General features: G+C 40.7%; 1 non-coding gene and 1 pseudogene across 1 annotated transcript; one reads left to right on the top strand and one right to left on the bottom strand.

Annotated features, from left to right (window-relative positions):
- Positions 1–1,545: 1,545 nt before the first annotated feature.
- On the top strand, positions 1,546–1,733 carry LOC142428246 (U1 spliceosomal RNA; annotated as a pseudogene).
- A 4,614-nt stretch (positions 1,734–6,347) lies between these two features.
- LOC142428293 (U5 spliceosomal RNA) lies at positions 6,348–6,463 on the bottom strand. The gene has a single exon (XR_012780217.1). It is a non-coding gene; the product is annotated as a U5 spliceosomal RNA (small nuclear RNA).
- Positions 6,464–11,565: the final 5,102 nt, after the last annotated feature.

Here is an 11,565-nt window from a genome sequence, read left to right as displayed (position 1 = left end):
CGTAAGACCAGAGCACTCCTTAGAAGTAAGGATGGCAAGACTTCATCCTACATACTTTGGAAATATTGTCAGGAGAGACCAGTCCCTGGAGAAGGCATTGTGTTTGATAAAGCTGAGGAGTGGCAAAAATAGGAAGCTTTATTTTGTTTTCCTTTAAAAAAACATCATTTTATTGGGGGCTCTTACAGCTCTTACAACATTAGATACATCAATTGTATCAAGCATATTTGTACATATGTTGCCATCATCTTTTCCAAGACCTCTTCTACTTGAGTCCTTGGTATAATTTTCTCTTTTTTTCCCTCCCTTCTCCATCCTCCCTTCCTCATGAATCATTTATCAATCATTTTTGTTATTATTTTGTATCGTACAATGTCCTTTGTGTCTCTTCACCCACATTTCTGTTATTCGTCCCCTTAGGAGGGGGTGCTATATATCCAACCTTGTGATGAGTTCCCCCTTTTCCCGCCGTCCCGGGCCATCCCCCTACTCTCATGATGTAGCTACTCCCACTACTGTTCCTGAGGGGTTTATCTGTCCTTAATTCCATGTGCCCAGAGCTCTTATCTGTACCAACGTGTGTTCTCTGGTCTAGTCAGATTTGTAAGGTAGAACTGGGTCATGGTAGTCCAGGGGGAGGAAGCATTAAGGAACTAGAGGAATGCTGTGTGATTCATCTGTGATATACTACACCTGGAACCATTCCTTCCTTATAACCCTTCTGTGGGGAGATATGCAATTGATATCCAATTGTCTACACATGGGCTTTGGGTCTCCACTCCAACCCCTCTTGTTTGCATCGATATAGTTGTTTGTTTTAATCTTTTGATACCTGATACCTGTTCTCATTGACATCTCGTGATCACACAGGGTAGTGTGCTTCTTCCATGTAGGCTTATTTGCTTCCCTGCTAGATGGCTGTTTGTTTGACTTTAAGCTTTTAAGACCCCAAATGTTGTATCTTTTGATAGCTGGGCACCATTCACTATCTCCACCACATTTGCTTATACACCCATTTTGTCTTCAGCAATCGTGTTGGGAAGGTGAGTATCAGAGTACCAGGTTATCAGAACAAAGTGTTCTTGTGTTAAGGGAGGCCTTGAGTAGAGACCCAAAGTCTGTCTGATATCTTAATATTTAACATATAAATACATGTACATTGGTCTCTATCCCTTTCATTAAACATTAATATATTTACATATATACATGCCTATAGTGATACTTCTGTAAATAGCTTTTGCCTCCAATTTCTTTCCTCTACCTCCTTTCACCTTCCTCCTATCCCACAATCATGCTCACCCACCATTTGACTCTCGGTAATTCCTCTCGGATACATTGCACTTGCCAGGCATTATACACCCTCCTGTTCCCTGATCTGTGAGTTTGTTGGCTCCCCATTCCCCCTCTCCACCACTTCCTCTGCCCTGTCCCCCAACACAGCTCCCACTGCTGGTTACATTGTTTTCTCTTTGGGATTGTTCATCCTGCTTATTTTATATAGAGACATAGGGCAAAAGAAAAGCAAAAATAAACAAAGCAAAACGAATACTTACCTGGCAGGGGAGATACCATGATCACGAAGGTGGTTTTCCCAGGGCGAGGTTTATTCATCCATTGCATTCCGGATGTGCTGACCTCTGCGATTTCGCCAAATGTGAGAAAATAGACTGCATCATTTGTGGTAGTGGGGGACTGCAGATCAGGTCTGATGAGGTGCCAAGCCCTGTCCCCCAAGTCAGAAGTCTATTTTCAGGATTCCTTGGGGACTTGGTTACTTTGCTGCCCTGCTGCACTTCCTTTGATTTCACCCCGCGGTGTATGGGGCAAACTGGGCACACTTTCTGCACAGTGTCTCCAGTGCTGTCCCCAGTAGCACTAGGGTTCAGCGAAGGAATCCCATGTCTCCTGGTGGGGCCAGCCACACGGTCCTCTGTGTGGATTGGCTGCTCCAAGCAGGGATGTCATCCCCAGGGTTTGGTGGGCCATGATGAGATTCTCACTCTCACTCTCACTCTTGCTTGCTCTCTCCCTCATAGTTTGGGTCTGGACCTCATCGTGTGGGTCTGGACAGATCAGCAAAGAGCAAGGTTCTTGAGAAGATTGATTGACACAATGGCTCCATCAGTGGGCTCAACCCTGGCAATAATTATGACGACGGCACGGGACCGGGCAGTGTTTGGTTCAATTGTACATTGGCTATGGGCCGGAAGCAATTCGATGACACCTAACAACACAGAGCAGATCATGAATCCTGTGTCCTAAGACATCACTGGGTGGGTTTAAACCACCAACCTTTCAGACATGTGTGTACACTTCATCATTTGCATCATGTAGAAACCTCAGTGGCCCTGAGTCTAATTATAAAATCTATCCTTGAGCTTTATCAAAACTCTGGTGCTGGGGGCACCTGTCCGGGTCTTTTTTCCCTCCATAAGGCACAGGCGCTTTTACTGCAGGTGAGAATATTTCCTACTTTTACAATACCACTTTTGAATTTGGAAACACCAGGGAAGACTACAAAACCAGTAAATAAAAATGGAGAGATTATCTAGGAACACAGTGAGACAGAGCAGAATCCCCAAACTGAAACCATCTACAACTGCTCCTTGGCCTGATCCTGCGCTCTTCGGGTCCTGAGCGCCCCCTGGAGTCCAGTCTCTTCCCTGCAGAGGAGGTTTGTGTCTGGGCTCTCACTGACTTCCCACATTGTGTCTCTTACATTAATGCATGATCATTTCCTCGACATTCATGCTCTTTCTAATCATCTGCAGAAAGAGAGTGTTCTTAGAGTTGTCTCTGGAGATGGTGAATTGACGCTTTGCTCAGTCTGTGTATAATGTAGTCCCACCAGAATAACTAATGTATACAACCCACTGCAGGCCCTTCACTGGAGCCTGATGGGATCAATGCATTTCACAACTATTGAAGGTGAATCCAGACGCTGCACAGGAGAGTCTCCGAGACACCCCACCACCACCACGACTTTCTCAGATCGCCCCCAGATGGTGCTCACACTGGACACCTACAAACACAGAAACACCACGATTAGAGGACACATACACAAACAAATGTACTCGATATTAAACACACACAGCAAGGGTCTACAATGATTACCATGTAAAATGGACAAAGATTGGTGCAAAAGTAGTTTTGTGTATTTGTATTATTAATAGTTATGATATGTATTGATTGAATTTTATATCCTGGATGGCTGTATTGGACTGAACAAAAAATGAAAGCACAACAGAACTGTGGGATTCAACCGAAGAGAACCTTGTGGGCTATTTGTAGCAACAACCACCTGTATAGTGTCGAAATCAAACTGACGTTAATGACCTCATTTTGCATCTAATGGAATTAGAGAAAGATGAGTGTGCCACCGCCCAGGTTTACAGGGGAAGGGGTAGGGGTGCCAGGAAATAATTAATATAAGATCTCAAGTAAATGAAATAGAATGAACACCATCAGTAAGTCAATTAAACAAAAACTGACTCTTTGAGAAGATGACCTCGAGTGATAAATATCCAGTTTTCATGATCATGACAGAAGAAAGAGGATGCAATTCTACATGCTTTCTGAACAACCTCATGCCCACAGCTGAATATATCACAAAAATGGAGGGATTTCTTGGATGGCAAGAAAACCAATAATGTTCCTATGCAAGAAACAAACGATGGCGCCGGTCACCATCATCATGGGTATCTACATCTTAAGAGGGACGAGAGGCTTTTTGCTGGATCTAACTTGGCAACCTTTGCTTCTTTGGACTTAAGCCAATGGCCTGCCATCTGACCTGCCCATTTTGGACTCATTTTCCTGTCTAGTCACAAACCTGACCTGCCAACCTGCCATTCACCCTTCTCCGCAGCCTGTGGTGTTCCTGCCCATCCTGGGTTCGTTAGCCCCTGAAGTGTAACTTCATGTAATTTAGTGGCAGTGTAATTTAGAGTCAGAAAGGGGAACTATGATTTTGGTTTGTGATCATTAAGACTCCTTTAAACTGTGAACACATTTTTTAGAGTACTGACTGCATAGCAGAGTGGGTGAGTTTGATCATAAGCATTAGATAGATATTTTATTTATTTGTTTAAAAGATAATTTGACTGGGGGGCTCTTACAGCTCTTATAACATTCCATATATCAATTGCATCAAGCATATTTGTACATATGTTGCCATCATCATTTCCAAAACATTTTCTTCTTGAACTCTTGGTATTAGCTCTTCTTTTTCCCCTCCCTCTCCCACCATCCCATCCTCTTGAATTCTTGATCAATTATATATTGCTTTTATTATTTTATATCTTACACTGTCTCTTGTCTCCCTTCACCAACATTTCTGTTATGTATCTCCTTCGGGGGTTGGGGAGAGCTATACAGCCAACCTTGTGATGGGTTCTTCCTTTCTCTCCCTCCCTCCTCCCCAACCATTCCCCTCTCCTCATATTGCTACTCCCATTACTGTTCCTAAGGGGTTTATCTGTCCTGAATTCCCTGTGTCAAGAGCTCTTATCTGTACCAATGTGTGTTCTCCAGTTTAGCTAGATTTGTTAGGTAGAACTGGGGTCATAAAAATTAAAAAAAAAAAAAGAGGGACGAGAGAGGATTCATTGTGAGCTCTCACACCACAAAGGTTGGTGTGTGTAATGTAAAGCTTATAGAGTGAAAACTACTTACAAACTCATATACAACAATAAAGTACATGTCTCAGAGCTCTGTTTTACCTTGAGAGTGCTTGTGCTTCTCTGAGTCTGAGGGAGAACTCTTGCCCATATTCTCTACTCATCTGCTTCTAAATATCAGAGGACATGAAAATGCAGCTCTCTGCCACTGATAAACCAGTCAGAGCCCCTGATGTGGGAGATCTCAGAGGACAGTCCCAGTCTCTGGGGTCTCTGGTGTTACCATTTCTGCCCAGAAGCTAGTCCACAAGACTCATAATGAATTTTACACCAAACGTGGCATTCATTCTGGCCATTTTACATGGTAATTGTTGTACACCCTGCTGCTGTGTGTATAATTGTGAGTGCATTTGTTTGTATGTGTGCCATCTAATCACGGTGCCTCTGTGTTTGCAGGTGTCCAATGTGAGGTGAAGCTAGTGGAGTCCGGGGGTGACCCAAGAAAGCCTGGGGGGTGGTCTTCATGAAGTATTCAGTGATTTCTTCATGAAAGCGAGAATCGAGCAGGGCCATGTTTTAAGAACTAACTATTCTTGGATTGGGGCAAGAACTAAGTAGGAGCCCAAAATCCATATGCTAGCCCAGGGGTCCTCAAACGTTTTAAACAGAGGGCCAGTTCAAGGTCCCTCAGACCCGTTGGAGAGCTGGACTATAGTTTTTTTAAAAAAAAAACCCAACTATGAACAAATTCCTATGCACACTGCACATATCTTATTTTGAAGTAAAACAAATGGGGAAAAAACACACGGTGGGCTGGATAAATGTCCTGGGCGGGCTGCATGTGGCCCACGGGCCGTAGTTTGAGGATGTCTGTCAGCTAGCCCATGGGTTTAATAACTCTGATTTACTTTTGCGGTCATGTTATGATAAAACCAAAACCCCAAACAAACAATAACAACAAAAACACACAAAGAGCAGAAAGAAACAAAAAAGCAAAGAAACAAAAGAGAAAATCATTGTCAATCTTCCTCTAGGGTATAAGGCAATTGCACTGATAAAATTCAGCAATTTATTCAATGACAGATGTTTTCCCCCAATCTATGGGCTCTCATTTTGCTCTCCTGATAAAATCATTTTTTAAAATTAAAAAATAATTTTTGTTATTGTATTTGCAATACATAATTCTGTTGAATACTGCCAAAAATGTTACAAACTTTTAATCCTCATTGTATACATTAATGAAATGAATTTCAGAGCAGTTAAGTATCTTGCATGTGCTTACATAACTTATAAATAGCGTGTATGAGATTGAAAACTAATGCATTCTGATTCTAAAAATTATTCTCCTAACTTCCAAGTCTACATAACTAAGCTGTCAAGGCACTTCTGGCGAAGTTTCCTTATTTATTTATTTTTTATAAATTATTTTATTGTTCTTACAGCCCTTCTAACTGTAAGAACAGTTGATGAATGGAATGTCAGAAGAGTTCTTACAGCTCTTCTAACATTCCATACATCAATTGTATCAAGCATATTTGTGCATATGTTGCCATGGTTTCCAAAACATTTTCTACTAAAGCTCTTCTTATAAAACCCTCTTTTTCCCCCTCTCTCCCTCTTTGATCAAATATATATATCTCCTTTGATCAATTGTATATATATATCCTTTGATCAAGTATATATATATATATATATATATATATATATATACATACAATTTTTTTAGTAAGCCTTGCAAGTGCATGGCCTCAAAAAATTAGTTTATGACTCAGAATTGTTCCTCTCCATGGAAATCTTTAGTAAAAGGCAAAAGATTTATACGATCTGAAGAGAAACCAGAGTATGCTCAATTATATTTTGTTATTGTTAATTTGTATCTTACACTGTCCGTTGTCTCCCTTCACCCACATTTCTGTTATCATCCCCTTTGGAGGTGGGGCGGCTATATATCCAGCCATATGATAGGTCCCCCGTTTTTTACCCTTCCCCCTACCTGATCATCCACCTAGCCTCATTACATCACTACTCTCATTATTGTTCCTGAGGGGTTTATCTTTCCTGAAGTCCATGTGTCGAGCGCTCTTAGCTGTACCAATATGTATTCTCTGGTCTATCCAGATTTGTAAGGTAGAACTGGGTTACGGCCTTGCGGGTAGGGAGCGAGTATTCAAGAACTAGATGAATGATGTGTGATTTGTCGGTGCTATACTGCACCTGGGTTGAATCATCCCTTCCTTATACTACTTCTGAGGGTGTGGGTGGTATCCAATTATCTACAGATGGGATTTGGGTTCCACTCCAACCCCCCTCTCTCAAATCAATATAATTGTTTGTTTTGGATCTTTTGAGACCTGATGGCTGATCCCATCAACACCTCATGATCACACAGGCTGGTGTGTTTCTTCCATGTGGGCTCATTTGCTTCCCTGCTAGATGACTGCTTGTTTGACTTGAAGCCTTTAAGACTCCAGACGTTATATGTTTTGATAGCTGGGTACCATCCGCTCTCTTCACCACATTTGCTTATGCACCCATTTTGTCTTCAGCAATTGTGTCGGGAAGGTGAGTATCAAAGAGAGCCAGGTAATCAGAACAAAGTGTTCTTGGGTTAAGGGAGGCCGTGAGCGAGGCCCAAATTCCATCTGCTATCTTACACCTTTTCATATAAATATATGTTCATTGGCTTCTATCCCTTTCATTATAAATTAATATATTTACATATCTATAGACCCATAGCTATACCTCTATAAATAGCTTTTGACTCCTATTTCTTCCCTCTATTTCCTTTCACCTTCCTTCTATCCCACTATCATACTCACCTTCCATTTGGCTCTCAGTATTTCCTCTTGGATACATTGCTCTTCATAAAACCCTACTCGGGATTATACACCCTCCTCACCATCAATTTTAGATCTCTTGTTTTTCCCTTTGTCTATGAGTTTGTTGGCTCCCCACTCTCTCTCCCCGCCCCATCTTCTTCCATGTCCCCCCTGAACTGCCGGTCCTGTAGTTTCTCTTTGGGATTGCTCATCCTGCCTATCTTATATAGACAGACAGAGGGTGGAAGAAAAACCAAAACATAATAAAACAAAAACAAAGCAACAACAAAAAATAATAGATAGTTCCAGGTCTGTCTGGTGACCCTAATGTATTTTTTCCGATCAAGTCTGAAGAGGTGACAAGCCCTGTACCCCAGGCCAGAAGTCTATTTTCAGGATTCTTTGATGACTTGGTTACTTTGTTCCCCTTACTGTCCAGGTACACTCCCTTTGCCTCTCACCCCACTGTGCATGGGGCATATCAGGTACACTTTCCTGCACAATGTCTCCAGTGCTGTCCCTTGTACTGTTATGGGTCAGTGATAAAATGTCTTGTCTTGTGGTGGGGCAGGCCCTACGGTGCTCTCTATGCTCTGAGCATGATGTCGTCCCTGGGGCTTGATGTGTCATGATGAAGTTCTTTCTCTCTCTCTCCCCCTTAGTTCGGTCCTGTGTGGTCTGGACAGAGCCACCTCTCTCCCCAGGCTATATCTTCAGTGTTGTCCTCTGTATTGCCTTCTGGGGAGACGGTCAACATAGATCGACTTGGGTTGTTCTTACAGCTCTTATAACAATCCATACATCAATTGTATCAAGCATATTTGTACATACATTGCCATCATTATTTACTAAACATTTACTTTTTATGGACACCTTAATATCACTTCCTCTTTTTTCTCTCCCTCCCCCAACACCCACGTGACTCTTTGATAAATTATGTATTATTATTTTCTTATCTTACACCGACCATGTCTCACTTCCCACAGTTTCTGTTGTTTGTCCTAGAGGGGGTGTGTGTGGTTTATGTGTCAATCATTGTAATCAGTTCCCTCTTCTTCCCCTCCTCTTCCCACCCTCCCACCACCCTCCTGGTATCGCTACTCCCATTCCTTTTCTTGGATTCCGTGTTCATGGGCTCTCATCTCTTATATGTACCTGTGCACATGCTCTGGTCTAGCCCGCAGTGAAAGGAAGGACTGGAGTCATGATAGTGGGGAAAGAGGAAGCATCAAGGAACCAGAGGGATATTGTGTGTTTCATTGGTGCTATTTTGAGCTGTGGTTGACTCATCCCTTTCCTTGTGACCCTTCTGAATAGATGTCCTATTGTCTACAGATGGATTTTGTGTCTCTGCTCTGACCAACCTGGCATTCTGTGATGCTCACACTCCCAGCACAATTTCTGAACACAAAATGGGCACATAAGCAAGGGTGGTGAAGAAATCGGATAGTGCCAGGCTATCAGAAGATATAGCATCTGGGGTCCTAATGACTTGAAGTTAAACAAGCAGCACTCTAGCAGAGAAGCAACTAACCCACATGGAAGAACACCATCTGTGCTATCATGAGGTGTCCACAGGATCAGTTGACAGGCAATAGAAAACCCCAAACAAATAAAAAACCATATTGTTGAGAATGAGGGGTCACGTTTATGATATCATTTAAAATACCATGGCTTGGGTCAGGTACACCATATTCCTCAAGGTAATATTTTTATTATTAAAATTTTAAAGATATATTTTGCAGCAGATTCACCAAACGCAATATGTCATTAAGTTCGGTTTGAGTTGATTTAGTTTAGTCTAGTCTAATTTGATTTAGTTTAATTTAGGACCCAATTGCAGTAAAATCCTGAAGAACTTCATTTTTTACTATTTTAAGTGGGTAAATACATAGAACACTTAAAATGCTTATGTAGGAGATGTTTGTTTCATTTTCCTCATTAACTTTGTTCATTAAATCATTTATTATAGTGGTATCAATTCAGGAATATTAATTGTATCCTTTACATTTAAAAAAATTATTTTATTGGGGCTCATATAACTCATCGCAATCCATACATACATCAATTGTGTAAAACACACTTATACATTCGTTGCCTTCATCATTCTCAAAATTTGCCTTCTGCTTCGGTTCCTGGAAGCCGATTTTCCTTTTTATCCCAACCCCTTTCCTCCCCATCACCCCTCCTGTATCCTTTATATTTTTATACAATTCTAAGTTATATATTTTATTGTTCATAGTTGTCCAGATTTTTGATGTATTGAGAACATTTTCATTTCATATTAGGCATTTCCAGTTATGTCTTTTACAATGACACTCTGCAATTTTTCAATGATGTATAATGATTTCATAACTTGGGGACACATACCCATGGTAATGACCTTTATAAAACAGAAAACATTGCTGTGTGCACTTTATTTTGCTTTTAGATTTACAGTCGTTGATCACCTGAAAGTTACTTATGTTAGTATGCTGCCCTGTACCACCCTCAGAGTTGTTCTATTCATTTCAATAGGAACATTTTTAATAGAGTTTTGCTTTCCATCTTGAAATGCCCTAATTATTTTGTAATGTATACAATTATATTAACTCTGTTGTAATGTTTTATCTTATATTTGAAATAAAAATGTCATATTTCCAACCTGGCAATAACAAGTAGAAGAATTTAACTGCTGTTAACTTACATACATCACCTATTGAGCACCAATTCTCAAGAGTCTTGGCAAAGAGTGCATTGGGAGGAATGGTTGAGGAGTTGAAGCAGGCCTGAACTCAGTCTTACAGATATCAGCATTTTGGGATGCTAGTTTAGCGGTTGATTTTCCTTCTTCCCTCTTTTCATAGATTCCCTGGTTGAGTAGTGGTTATGCATTGGGCTGCTAGCTGCAAGTTCAGCAGTACAAAACCACCAGCTATTCCATGAAGACAGATGAGGATTTCTAGTCCTTTAGAGAGTTACAGTATCTGAAACACTCAAAGACAGTTCTTCCCTGTCCTATAGGGTCACTTTCACTTGGCATCTATGCAATGTCACTGAGTTGAGTTTGGTATATTTCAACTTATGGATAAAAGCACTTTATAATTACTGTGCATAGTTTATGTAGCTTTATTTTTAAATGATTTGAGGAGAATGGCAGCTTGATTATATTATAAAATTATATTCGCTGTTGTGAAAAAGCTGCCAGATTGTTCTAATGTGACGGTAACATTTGGTAGTTTCTGGCACTCTACATCCTCACCAGTCTTTCATGGTATCAGTCTGTCTTTTGAAGCAGAAGCACAATAGTAAACTTGCGTTACTAATTTATTGACCATTTAACTTGCAATTCTTAATGATAGTTGATGGACCACGACATTCCACATGCTTGCTTGCTAACTTTGAAGACATCAGATCAGATCTCCCCATTTCATCAATTTTGTAATTCGGATTTTAGCTAATTATGTAGTGTCTTTCTTTGAAAATCATTCAGAATGTGGCACTCCTCAACAGCTCATCATCTTCTATTCCTGGATGACATTCACGGAGTATAGAGCCCAGCCACTTTAGTAAACTATTTAATCACTGATGCTCAAGAGGGTCTTCTATTTAAATATAAAAACAAAATCATTTAAATGAAATATTCCCGATATAGTTGCACACTCAGGATAAAATAAAGGCCCCATGTGCTGAAGCAAGATCTTTGCTTTAACCCTGGCATAACTCCCATCTTGCAGCCTTAGGCAGCATGAGAGAGTATATGTGGGAGTATATATGAGTACAGTCTCAGAAGCTGATGTCTTACCCAGCAATAAAGATTGGCAAGGAGGCACTGCATTGGCCAGCATTAGACCTTCTCTTTGATGCCAATGTTTTCATCCCAAAGTCATGAAATAACCAAGTAGTTGTCATTTTAAGCTGCAAAGAACTATGCCTGATTTCTCTACAACAGTAGAAAACTGGATAATTTTGATAGCCCTTTCATTGGGCCCCTATTTTTCTACAATTTCCAAGTTCCAAAAATTGGAAAGTTCTGTGGGTATATTGATTAAATTACTGACCATGATTTGGAGCAGTGGGAAAAAACAAAAGCAACATATGGAATATAGAGCCCAAGCAACGCTTCTTCAATGTGGAAGGAAACTGCC

The sequence above is a fragment of the Tenrec ecaudatus genome, chromosome 15 (genome assembly GCF_050624435.1).
Source record: "Tenrec ecaudatus isolate mTenEca1 chromosome 15, mTenEca1.hap1, whole genome shotgun sequence".
Lineage (NCBI taxonomy): Eukaryota > Metazoa > Chordata > Mammalia > Afrosoricida > Tenrecidae > Tenrec > Tenrec ecaudatus.
The sequence above is the reverse complement of the archived record's forward strand: the minus strand, read 5'-3'. Positions and strand labels throughout refer to the sequence as shown.